Below are 13,729 nucleotides of genomic sequence, written 5' to 3' on the forward strand. Positions count from 1 at the left end.
AGTCTTCTGATGGCTGCAACATCGGTGGTTTATTTATGAATAACCTCAGTTTTGCTGATGTTATGTCTTTAGTTAGCCCATATATCGGTGTATTACGAAAGCTATTAAAATATGTGAGCAGTTCGCATTATAGCAAATACTACTGAGTCAACATAAAAAAGACTACATGTGTTTCAGAGCTCAAAATCTGATAAAGGTGTCCATGCCTGAAGTTAGGCTTTAGGGAGAAAAATAGTCGTTTCTCAATGAGCATGAGTACCGTAGGCATGTCATTACGACTACCTATATTGTTAAGGTTTTTAAAACAATTTCTACAGATGTAAAAGTTTTGCTTTTCAAATCATATTAGAATGACGCAGTTAATTGTCTGTTAAACAACGTATTTCGAATTGTAATGGTTTATAAAAGGAACCATAGTGCGCCGGGAAAGTCATTGGACAATAGTGTTAATATCCTTTGCGTTTGCTTAGAAAGTTTACTCATCTAGAAATAGAATGGATATTATTAATAGCAAATCTTGAAAGAAGTGTTTCACTTTGCACAAATGTTATATTAATATGGTTTGTTGACTTTTGTTGTCCATATCTTGTGTGAAATTTTCGATTGTTTGTCCATGGATTTATGATATTATTATTATTATTATTATTATTATTATGCAGAAATTGTAATTACTAATTTAATACCCTCTCTTCATGAGCCCCAATGAGACACTTCGGGTCATGTTAGTAGATTTACCGCCATGAACATGTGACGTCACCGTTGATTAGCATTCATGGAACACATGCGGAACATTGTGAACTTCATGTGAGGAAAATTATTCGGCTCCACAGAAAAACATGCAACAAGCGTAAGTATTGCTAGTATTGTGAAAAATGAAGGAACTCCATATGCGATCTGTTACCAAACGGAAAATTAAAATTGAACAGAATGGAACTCTTCTCCGGCCCATCGTAAGTGCAGTGGACAGTGTCAAAAACAAAAACGGGTCGACGAAGGAGTAGGGCATACCGTATAAGGATTGTCTAAAGAAATATCAGTATTTTGCTCTAAAATCTGTGGTTAAGTACATTTATAGATTTATGCATGACAGTAATTCATTTATATAGTCATTGTGGTTTTGAAAGAAAAATAGAAATATTAACTTTACGTTAATAGTTGGCGATGACAGGGAAGCGGTGGCAGGGTTATGAAAGTCATCAGGAAATTAGATCCTATGTAAGTATTTGTGTCTTCGTCGATTTTTTTTTGTAACCCGTTTAACCTACAAACAGAGTATATGGAAATTTTAACAAATCTGACATAGGACGATTTACAGTGCGTATTAATGTTATGATAGGTGAGAATGAAATGGTTTGTAGATCTGGGAATATAAATATTTGGCTGAGGTATAAACTCTCCCATTATTTTTTAAGCAGTCAACAAGTTCAGGATTATTTTGCAATACTGAACTCTTTATACTTAAATAATTCAGTTGTAGGTCCTCTCATCGTAACATTCAACATTTGCATGGAGATTTATTTAAGTACAGTGATTTGAATTCTTTGCCAGAATTGTTAATATTATCTACATACTTGTTACAACAGGCTCGTCTCCTTGTTCCAGTAAACATTTGGTTTACTCAGGTCTCATCCTTCATCTTGCCTTACAAGTGTCTAATTTGTCATCACAGAATTTCTCAAAATGAAGTTTGGAAAATCTTGGGAATACATTTAAAATGTTATTTGTTTTAAATATCTGGTCTTAAAACAATAATAACAGGCTAGAAGGATTTTCTTCGCATTCAGAATTAAAGGTTTTATAGGATAAAAACTGAGCCAGTCACCTACTCAGAGGAGTCAAATAGCAGTGTTTGTTTGAATGCCAGGGATGATTTCATGTTGAAATTATCAATACCAGTAAAACAGACATTCTTCGTATCAATTGAGATGGCCCTTGTAAGGTAGAGAACAAACAGTACTTAACTGTGACCTGAAAAATCTGCCTGTTGGTAAGTTAGTAGTGTCATCTGACAAGTAAAAAACATTATGTAGGAATTTAAAATGAAATCACAAATTCATTTAATAATCCTAATTAATGTAGATTTCTTTATAGCCTGTATCTTGCTTTCAAGGTGAGACATAACACAGCTGTCAGTAAAAAGAAAATGTATAAACAACAGGTCCTGGAAGCAGGGATTCAGAGGTCTGATTGCCAGAGTAGGGGCTGTGGCGGTAACCTCAACCAATACCATTTTCTATCCCCAAAACAATATCTTGTTCAGAAATCCTTAAGTTTTATTGGGGAAAACATGCTGACTAAACAGGCCTATTGATTGACTGACAAAGAAACTGTAAATTATACTCTTCATAATAAACTTGTTATATGAATGAAATTTGTACAGCAGTCAGTGTTAGGTAATATAAATACCTACTATTTTCCTCTGTTCATACATGTTTCTCACAGATGAATTTTCAGTACTGTATGATATTTATATGCTTGCTGATGTTACCTTTTTGAATGATACTTAGTTGGCAATATCTGTATTGATTGACAAAGAAATAATCTGTAAGCTTGACCTTGTAACCTTTTATCTACAGGAAATACAGGGGTTTTATGTAACAAAAGTTGGACAGTGGTGCATGATAAAGCCCAAAGTTTCCCTGCTTTGACCTGAATTTGGCTATTCTCAGGTGACAAGACAAGACACTGATTTCACTAGGATTTTCATACAGCTGGACAGGGTTCTCAGTAGGCTCATAACCTTGGGTTTTTACTCTTAGAATTTAAATGGGACTGTACATTTTTACTATGCATTTTGATTTGGCTGGAGCAATAGACTTAATTACCCCTGAATCACCTGTAGAACAATTTCCTACTAAGCATGTGCTATCCATAACAAATTTGCTATATGCACCAGTGATCAACATTTAATGGACTACTGTTTACACCTTATGGGCCGACACAATATCACGCATTTGTAATGTCAGTATTTTTTATGATTCTGTGGTCATGAACTAAGTGAAAAATATAAACCAACAGGTTTTGTACAGTCACTAAGTAATTTAAGTCAGGAATATAAAGTAAAAATTTAAAAAGAACTTACAGTATTGTGAATTCAGTCCCAAATAATCTTAAAAGTTCGTCAAAAGTCCAAACGTTTATTGCCCAATGAATTCTAATCTTGATTGTGCTTATGTACCAACAACCTTGAATGAGCTGATGTGCCAACAGTCTTGATGTATCACAATGATGTATTCCAAAATATACTTGAATCAAATCACATTAATCCCAAAAGTGTTCCATTAAAAATGTTTATGAGCACTTTGTAATTCTGATGAATAATTTACATAATTTCTCTCAAATTATAACTGAACACAACTAACTACTCTGGTCATCGATTAAAAAAAACATATAAATTTGCAATGAATAATTGTTTATTTGGTCGTTCCATATAAAATAACTGTCACCTGACTCAAGAAGACACAACAAAGTGCTATATACTTGGGTAATTTCCAGTGGAAAGTACCATCATATTTTTAAACACAGTAAGGCTTGTTTAATTAAATTTTTGTCCTGAATTCAAATCAAGTGTAATATGTTGTTTACAAGTGGCCTTGCAAGCTACAATCATGAAAAGTTAAACACACAATATGGATACATGTAACAGTATAAACTGGGCAGAGCTAACATGTCACTGTTGTCAAATACATTTGAAATTCTCAAAGGACATGCTGTATCTCCCTGTAGTGTGTGCTCATGACACACCTGATTTTCCCCAGGATGCTTCCCTTTTTCACGGTTTGGTCATGGTAAATTTGTCGGATAGTTAAAGGTTAGACTTCAGTAACAGTTAATCCTTAGTTTAGTTATATTTAGTTATATTGTAAAAAGGACTTCCTTTTCGAAGGTCACTGTGATGTGCTTCAAAGAAAGCGTGTATGTACGCACAAGCAGTGGATTGCAAAGAAATTATGCCTTATTTTGTTGTAAAGGTTTTCAAATTAAACTGGTGATGATGCTAATATGAATCATAAAAGTTTTCAAAACTTTCCCCCGAGTTTGATTTTGACGATGTTGTCAGATCATCGATATGCATTAAATACAGTGTTAAAAATAAGCACATGTGATTTCTATAGAGCACGGCAGTATCACTGGAGACCAGGGCTCAAGCTTGACTTGAATTTTTAGGGAGAAATGACTTCTCCTTATGGACAGAACAGGGAGAAGTGGGAGCAAAGCGAGACATGCAATGTGTGTGTGTGTGTGTGTGTGTGTGTGTATGCAAGATATGCAATATATATGTGTGTTATTTTCATTCTCTTATTTGAATTATGCCATCTGTTTCTCAGTATGCATATTTGCATCTAACATTGGTTTAAAGCAATGATTTATTTTCAAGTAGAAAATTTTCTGAGTTGTATGTACATGTATATTATAAACATATTTGGTGCATGTTTATAAACTATCATATTCAGTGTATTTTGACAATATGACTTACATTGAGAACAACAGAAGCTATACATTGTCATGAATTTTAACTTGGTAGCTGGATTACAGTATTGTGATTGCAAGTTAGTATAGTTAGTATAAATGCTTAATCTACTACCCTTAATCAAGAATTTTTCGTTTTACCTTCTGTAAGTTCAATATAAAATAATATTTGAAAAGATTTCTAAACATGTTTGAAACAACCTCTGTGCCATGTACATGAGAGCAAATGCATATCTTTCAGATTACACTGTTCTTGCTAATTTCTTTATAGCCAATAAAACTTTACCGTAAATGTTCATTGACATCACACTGAAGAATTAAAGTCAGTGTATGTATGAACTAAACCATTTTTTCAACTGAAGCAACACAACTAACATGCAAGTGCATCTGTTTTTAGATAGAGGGGTTTTCTTAATGTAACCACTCACTCTAAAGATTTGTGACAACAGTCCATTGATAGGATTGCAGTTATAAGGTCTTATTACTTGTCTACATACTTGATCAAACATTGTGCATTGGTTAAATAGTATTTGCATTGCTGTTTTTTTTTCTTTGTAGTTCCACAGAAATGAGTAAATTCAGAATATAACCTTGACCTTACAGCATCTCTTGAATTCCACAACATAGCATTGTCCTGTATTTTTCTGACCTACATAATTGCATTTTAAAGCTAAATCTTTAATAACACAATATTTAGACTTTGCTTTCTATGGATTGTATATTTTCCTGAATATATTTGCCCAGTGGTTTACGAAGAGACAGTCTAATAAAATGGTACCTCCCAGAACAGCAATGTCCACCATTATTTCCCAATGAGAGGTTCACTTATCGTTCCAAACTGATTTTTATGAAGAAAATAATGCAGCAGTTAAAATATTCTTGTTACGGATTCTGTTCTTAAAACTGAAATTGCTATTTACTTAAGTTTAAGTTCTGGAACAAGTTTGTATGTTTTTATCATCAAAGGATAACTTGAGGAAATCAGACAGTAAGAGTTGCTAACTTACTTGGGAAAGGGGTAATGGTCAATCAGCTATCGAAACACATGCCTGTAAATATGCAAGAGTTTGTTGGTATAATTGATATCAACACCAACTATTTGATGGCTTGAAGCCTACATTTCGCATTGAGCTATGTATAACATAACACTGAAACTAAACTGTCAATGGTAAGGGAGCATCTAAAAAAAAAGACAGTCATTAAATGTTCCTCTAAAACAAAATCACAGGGCAAAGTTAATTTCGCTTTCCTAACAGAAGAAGGCAAAGTTTAAATTTTTTAGGTGACTTAGTCATCCACTTTGCCTGGTAGCATGGCCCCTGGAGACTTTTCAAAAGGTGCAGAAAATTAAGTTTCCAATAATGCCAACAAAGGGGGAAAATAGGCAAAAGTTTAATTGAGCAGTTGATATTTGAGTTTCAGGACATGGAGCTTGTATTTGTTCAAATTTACAACAGTGTATATCCAGTTATATATATTTAATTTGCATTATTTTTTTATTTTTTATTTTTTTTATTTTTTTCATTATATGCTAAAGATAATTGTATTTTGGACTTGACCTTGTCCATGAATCAAGTTCATTTTCTATCTTACTCAATCACTGACTTTTTTAAAAGTCTGTAAACAACTGATACATAGCTAATTTTCCTCATTGAGTATGGGTTAACTATTAGGATCATTATTTTTGCCTGAGTCAAAAGGAAATTGTGTTTACTATGTTCTTTATTATAATTTTAGTAATAGACTTTCTAATTATAACTAAGATTTTATCTTTTAATCATCTGGAACCTTCATCATGGAAATTTTAAAAATCCTAATGGATCCTAATAACATACAGTTATGCACTTAAGTTATTTGTGGAGATGCATGTTAATATTAATTCCAAATGAGATATTAGCAGTTAAGTTTGAGCCACCTACAAATATGAGTTTTCATGTGACTCAGAATGTAAGTTAGTCAAGCAGATGTATGTATAATATTGACTGATTTGAATAATCTATCAGTTCCAGTCACTTATTTCCTACCACAACACCCTGTCATTACTCATTAGATAGCAAAATCTAATAGTGCCATTATTTTGAACACCTTTGAAGTCTGTCTAGGTCATATTGCTCAAACCACCCTGGGGCTACCATATTGTGTACTCACTGTAGCATTTGTGCCCTCAGGTAATTAGTGTCTGCTAAATGGGTCAAGAAATAAAGGGCATGGGTGTGTTTTGTTTACAACAGAAATAAGGTGGATATTGATCTGATCAGTTGCTGGCAAGTATGATCATTTATTGTATTTTAACAAAAATAATTGACACCTGCAGTATCCAACAGGTCCCAATCACAAGTCAACCCATCTTCTCTTGCCAAGGTTCTGATATGTTAATCTATTTACACCATGGCAGATCTTTCAGATATTTCATTGCTTCGGGTCTGTGAATTTCATTGAATGTGGTCCAATCAAAATCAATTTCAAATTTGGAGCCTGCAACTGGAATGAACTCGTAAATCATACATGTCAACCATTACACTTTTGGCTTAATCATTACATATTTTTTTCACCAAATTACGTTTTCTGTGAGACTGCATATGGACTAAGCTTTTTTGCTATATTAAAAAATAAAAATAAAGAAATGTTTTTGTTATTTTATTATCATCACTTTAATTCCACTCATAAATTTGAGAATATTTTTAAAAGGTTGATGCCTTATGAAAGAAAAGCCTAAGAGTACATGTACTTGACTTATTTGCTATTTTTGACAACTGTATATGACCCATTCCAAAGAAAAGATGAGTTTCTTCAAAAGTGAACTTTGCCTAACAGATTCATTTTTTTGATGAGCTAGTCAGTTAGTGAATGGGTCTGTATTTGTAAAGAAAATGGCAGCAGATGTTAAGTGAAATGCTTTATGGTGTGAGTTGTGAATGTTATATAACAGAAAATGTTAGAGCAGATGGATTTTTTTCAAACTTCAAAACATGTCAGATCAGAAAAAGTGACAAATCAACACCAGTTTATAAACTTTAACAGAAGAATATGAGTGTTATGTAATACAGCACTCTGAGCACCTGACAATGATCATTGCAGAATTCCAGCTCATGATCATTATGAGAAAATTACACAGACTAGTTGAAGTGAGTGCTGAATATAAATAATTTTTCTGTATATTTTGTGTTTGTATTCTGTTTCTAATCTGTAGGGATTTTGCCCATTTTGACCAGCTGCAGAACCATGTTAGTCATAAAAATGTATCTTTTTTACATGCTGTAATTCTGGTGTGTAATATATAGATTACACTTTTTATATGCAAATTACACTTTTTTGCCACTTATAATAGCGATAAGTATGCTTATACCTCTAGGAGGATTGGCATGTATGATAAATAAGCAATTTTCCACTTCAGTCCAAGTTTGCACAACTAACAACCTTTCCCTCAAATACATCTATAATGTTGAAGTCATTTGCCTCCACCATTTTTTGCAGATATACAACGCAATGCTGTTTCACATTATAGGTTAGTTGGCATTACATACTAAGTGAGGCAACTCTTGAAATCCAATAGAGTCGCTAGGACAAAGCACTGAAATGTCTGATCGATCCGCCATGGTGTAGATAGGTTAGCATATTGGAATCTTGCCAAGCAAAGATGAAGTTGACACATTCAGCAGTGTTGTGAAACAAAAATGCCAAATCAGATGTTGTTGGTGTCCACAGCCCCTACTCTGGCAGTAATATGCAGTGCATGTAATTGAGTATTTTGGTTCGTTTAAAAGACCCTGTCCTTTGTAAAGTTGCTGTGTTTTAAACTCTTAGATTTGATAGTTGGTGAAACATTTATCTTTATGTACATAATGCAGCTTACTGTTGCTGTACGAGTGCAGTAACAGTCTTGATTTTCAGTTTCTTCCAATAAGGCACAAAAAATAAAAATTACTCGTGTATTTCTGGGCAAACAACCATCTCTGATTTCCTTTGCTGTTTTCTATCTTTAAAAAAAACTTCATACATTCCTAGATCTCATCCAATATGGCTGACACAGTGGCAGATCTGAAAATCTTATTGCTTAAGATTTATCAGAGATGGCTTCAACACTTGGCAGTTAACACATTAACCCCTAGTGACAGGTTAACGTGGCAGGAGGATGTAGACTACTGCCGAGCTCTGTAACGTCATGGTCATGCATGATACACTAAAGTGGGTGGTATTATAGAAGGGTAGACAGATGTAGCTCTACAATGATACCAGATAATCTGGAATTTCTAGTTGCACTACAAAATACAGAGAGAAAAAACTCATTTTTGGACCCGATTTTTTTTCTACCCAAAATTGCAAAATTGGCTCATGGTTGGATCCAATTTTTTGTCCAGATTTTAGACTTTTTGGTCTCAGATCTAAGGCAAACCGGTATGAACTGCAAACAGACAGTTGAACCTTTGCAAAAAGTAAGATAAGATGGGCATTTGGAATAAAGAGTGGTCTTGATACAAAAATAATGGCTCCGTTTAGCACCAAAAGAAAAGAAAAGAAAAGAACTCCAACTTTTACCCTTCTGCTCATGCATGAGCCAAATTGCCAATGAAGAACGATGTTTCTAACACAACTAGGCAATATGCTATTGAAAGATCACCTGGGATTTGGTGTTTTCGGATCTGTTCAGAAATAGCTTTTAAAATGTGTTTCCTACTTGAATTTCAGGTGAAAACGACAAAAACTTCCGAGAGTTAATATGTTAAAACATTATCTATCTCTAAAAAAAATACCTACATACATTCCTAGATCTCGTCTAATATCGCTGACACAGTGACAAATTTGAAAATCTTATTGCTTAAGATTATCAGAGATGGCTTCAACACTTAGCAGTTAAAACGAAGAAATGGGCATATCTGGAATTCCTCAATATTTTTATCAGACAATAAGGAGTTTGTCCCATTGAGGGACATTTGTTTTTACTGGGTAGTTAACACTTAGAAAACTACTGTTATTAATTTTAGTGAAGAGTGTGTGGAATCTATTTTTTAAAACACAAAATAACCATAAAAGTTCAATTTGAAGTACTTTTGACATATTATTGCTTGAAGCATTTAATGATATTTTATTCCTTGCAATAAAATCTGCCCATGACCTTAAGTAAACTGTACAAGATCTACAGACCATTCAATATATCCCTATTATAAATATTAATACTCATGAAAATAATGCACAAAAGTATCTAAGTAAAAGAATAATTGAATATTGGTTAACCTTTAATTTTTGAATAGGAATAAGTCTCATTTTTTGATGAAGCTGCATGCCCTACTATACACTAGACATATTTTGTGCCTATTTTTTCTGAAAAGTATAATTAATTTTGTTTTTGTAATATAGATTTGTATTGCCAAAAATATAAAAGATATTTTTTTTATTAACGCACCTACACAGGATTCCAGAATCAATAAAATACATGTACCATTTACTAAAACATTATGCCTTCATCGTTTTATTTCAGTTAACCATGACATATGACTTGTACACTAGTTAAGGGTGTGGTTCACAAGCTTGAATCGTGCTGCTCATTTTTGCTAGTCACAGTTCCGATGTGTTAGCCCTATCTACACCTTGGTGGATTGATCAGATATTTCAGTGCTTCTGTGAATTTCGTTGGATCAGGCAGCATGTTGTTCAGATTTAAACACTGTTCTTACATGATCAGTACAACAGGAGCTCACAACTGGAATGGACTGATAAATAAGCAATTTTTCACTGTCAGTCCGTGCTTGTACAAATACATCCTTTCCCTCAAATACCCCTAATGGTTTCCCTCTGGTATGTAGTCATACTTTGGATGTTTAACTTACAAAGTATCCTGACTGCTCAGGTAGCCTAGTGGTTAGAGCATCCACCTCGGATGCGGAAGGTCATGAGTTCGAACCCTGGCCAAGTCATACCAAAGAATTACAAAAATGGTAGTTACCGCTGCCTCGCTTGGTGCTCAGCATTAAGAGGTTAGTGTTAGGACTGGTCGGCCTGGTGTCAGGATAATGTGACTTGGTGGGACATCATGCTACATGTTTGCAGCATGAAGCCCCAGTGCCAGACATCACTATAAACTGCCACACTGCAGACATCATAGCGATATGACTGAAAAATTGTTAAAGCTATGTTAAAAATCAAAATCACACACAAAGTATCCTTTTAAAGTCAATTGCCTCTGCCATTTTTGGCCAATATACAAAGCAACATTGTGCTACTGTTACATGCTATTGGTTGGTATTACATACGATGGGAGACAATTCATGAAATCCAATAGAAGTCGCTATGAGAAAGCAATAAAATATCTGATCGATCTGCCAAGGTGTGGATAAAATTAACACATTGGAACCTTGGCTAGCGAAGATGCATGCTGCTGTGTTCAGAAAAATCATGAAGTGTTTTATATGTTTGACTTTTCTCTAGGGTACTATTAGTTGTCATGTTTTTTTGCATCAGCATTGGCAGAGACATATGAAGACTTTAAGACTTTTCCAATGGTATGTCTTCATCATGGTTGTGTAAAGTAAAAGAATTGAAGCTAAGACTTGATTAAATACAGAGTCGTTGCAGTCCAGGCTTAGCTCCGGGTTTTCCACAAGCTGATAGATTATAGTTGTTGTTGTTGTCGGGTTTAATGCCATTTTTCAGCACACGATAGGCTATACATGGCGGCCAGTATTAAATGGTGGAGGAAGAACCCGGGAAAACCCCGGAAAGAACCACCGACCCATGAGAAGCTACTGGCAAGCTTTCTTACATACCCACATTGGCTGAATCCTAGATTCGAACCGCCGCAGACAGAGGTGAGATGGCAGTGATCCGTAACGAAGGCGCTTTAGACCACTCGGCCACTCCCGATAGATTATAGAGTTCAATGAACTCATTGACTTTCTAAATGAAGATCCCCTGTAGTGCAAAACATAACAAGAAGCATGTCAAATGTTAATTCTTGTTGTGTTTAATTAATAGTTCATTATTTAACTTGAACATTTTTAAATTCTACTGTTCTCATGTTGTCTGTGCTTTGGCAGATACTAATATTAATACATGTACCTCCTTCATCATCTGTGTCAAGGCTACACTCTTGTAGAATGTTTGTGCCCATCCCTGTGTACTTGCCTTGTTATCTCATTGTTTACAAACATAGCAAGCTGATTCCCCATGCATTAGATAAGTTGAGTCAACAGTCCTGAGGATAATTTTTGTTGTAACATTATCAGTAGATGACAAATTCTACAGATTACCCATAATAAAGTAATCAAACAAATATTGTTTTATTTAAAAAATATCCACCGTTTTGTTTCTTCCTTGTTGCCAGTTCATGCACTTATGCAGTTGGTACTTGATGCTATTGTTTTGTTTTTGAGACCAAGCAAAGCATACACTTTAAATGACTTAGATGATAACAGGAAGCATTCAGATGAAAGACATCAAATTGCCAGTAACAAAAAACATGCTACTTCTTAGACAAATATAGCTTTTAATTAACTTGAAAATGTTTAAATTAAATAAGGAAACTTGCTGTTTTTATTTATTTTTGTTATAACTTGTATTTATTACAAAGTATTTATCCTTAGCAGTCTGTTTTGCCAGGATAGTGCTAAAATGTTAAGACCTATCAGAATATATATTATTGATTGAAAAGTGGAGCATACCAAGTCACATGAGAATGGCACAGGTTTATTTACAGTAGAGCTCTTAGTTCAGTCACTTACACACTCTGTTTAGTACACATAATAGCCCTGTGGCTTCATTCATAAGAGGAAGGAGTTGTTTCCAGGACACTGCTTCTTATTTGGTAAAACATAATAGCTCTCTAGTTGTGTTCATACAAGGAAACATTCGTTTCCAGGGCACTCTTTCTTCTCTTCATTCATAAATAGAGGTATGGTGTGTTGTGTACATAGACATTACAGTTGGGTGTTGGGAACTACAAGTGTATTAAGTCATACTTAAGGATTAGGAAGCCTTTTAAAACAGGTAAGCTACTATTTATGTCTGTCAGTCATGTTTATACTATATTTTATGTGTTAGAGTCCAGATTAAGAGGGACCACGCAGCTCAACATATTGACTGAGGAACTTAATACATCATTGCCACTTGTACTAGTAATGGTCAGTTAAATGTTACTGGTCTGATACTAGCAACGGTCAATTAAATGTTATTTGTCTGATACTAGCAATGGTCAGTTAAATGTTACTTGTCTGATACTAGTAATGGTCAATTAAATGTTACTTGTCTGATACTAGCAATGGCCAATTAAATGTTACTTGTCTTATACTTGTAATGGTCAATTAAATGTTACTTGTCTGATACTAGTAATAGTCAATTAAATATTACTTGTCTGATACTAGTAATGGCATGGATCATGCCGGGCTTTGCCAATGTTACAAACTGCGATTTTATTGTCCTTATTGGAAACAAAATATACCATCTGGCGATCTTTTTGGAAACAACATTTTTTGGCTGCTAAAAATTGTATATACGGTCTTGGGTTTGGAGTTGAGAAATTCAAAGGTACCATGACAGGAAGCCACAAACTTGGATATAAAATTGCACTGGAATCTATTGTTACATATACAAATCCTTTGCTCATATTGACAAACCACCCTAACACTGCAGTGTTATATCATAATCCGCTGATGCTGATTTTGGCCTTAGTACTTGGTGCTCTAATATAATCCAAATAGTCATGCTACCTGACTAGCTACGATCGACCACTTCTGAAGGTGGGAACGGGAATGACTACAATCTACCATACGATAGCAGTTATTTTACTTTTTGAAAAATGTACCAGAAAAATTAGTTTTGCTGAAACTTCAAAGAAAACTGATCACCTTTGAAGCATCGATCAGTATATATATATATATATATATATATATATATATATATATATATATATATATATATATACACACACACACACACACACACACACACACAGCAAATGAAACACAAAAATTGTCTCTGTCAGTGTTCAATTATTTGATGTTGCTGCAGCAATAACAAACGGGCATTTGTTTGTTCCTTCAAAGAGCGCCTTTAACGGCATATTCAAAAACACAGGGACCTTCGTCAATGCAAGCTGAAGACCTTTTTTTTTTCAAAAAAAAGTCGGCAACAAACTTAAATAAAAGCATTGTTTCATTTTTCAGAGTGATTGGAACATACTTATTGCGCCATGAAAGTTTCTTGTCTGCAACAAAAAAGTTAATGCTTATGATCACTACCAGTGGCTGTTTAAAACCCAAATTAAAGT

General features: G+C 34.2%; 1 protein-coding gene across 1 annotated transcript in view; it reads left to right on the forward strand.

The window, feature by feature from the left end:
• Positions 1-753: 753 nt before the first annotated feature.
• Positions 754-13,729, forward strand: part of LOC149804464 (protein Smaug homolog 1-like) — a 123,294-nt gene continuing 110,318 nt past the window's right edge. Inside the window, exon 1 of the mRNA XM_089940673.1 lies at positions 754-847. The gene's annotated coding sequence lies outside the window, so the exon portion shown is untranslated. The remainder of the gene's footprint in view (positions 848-13,729) is intronic.

The sequence above is a fragment of the Sinohyriopsis cumingii genome, chromosome 2, assembly GCF_028554795.1.
Source record: "Sinohyriopsis cumingii isolate HCF-2022 chromosome 2, ASM2855479v2, whole genome shotgun sequence".
In the NCBI taxonomy this organism is placed as follows: Eukaryota; Metazoa; Mollusca; class Bivalvia; order Unionida; family Unionidae; genus Sinohyriopsis; species Sinohyriopsis cumingii.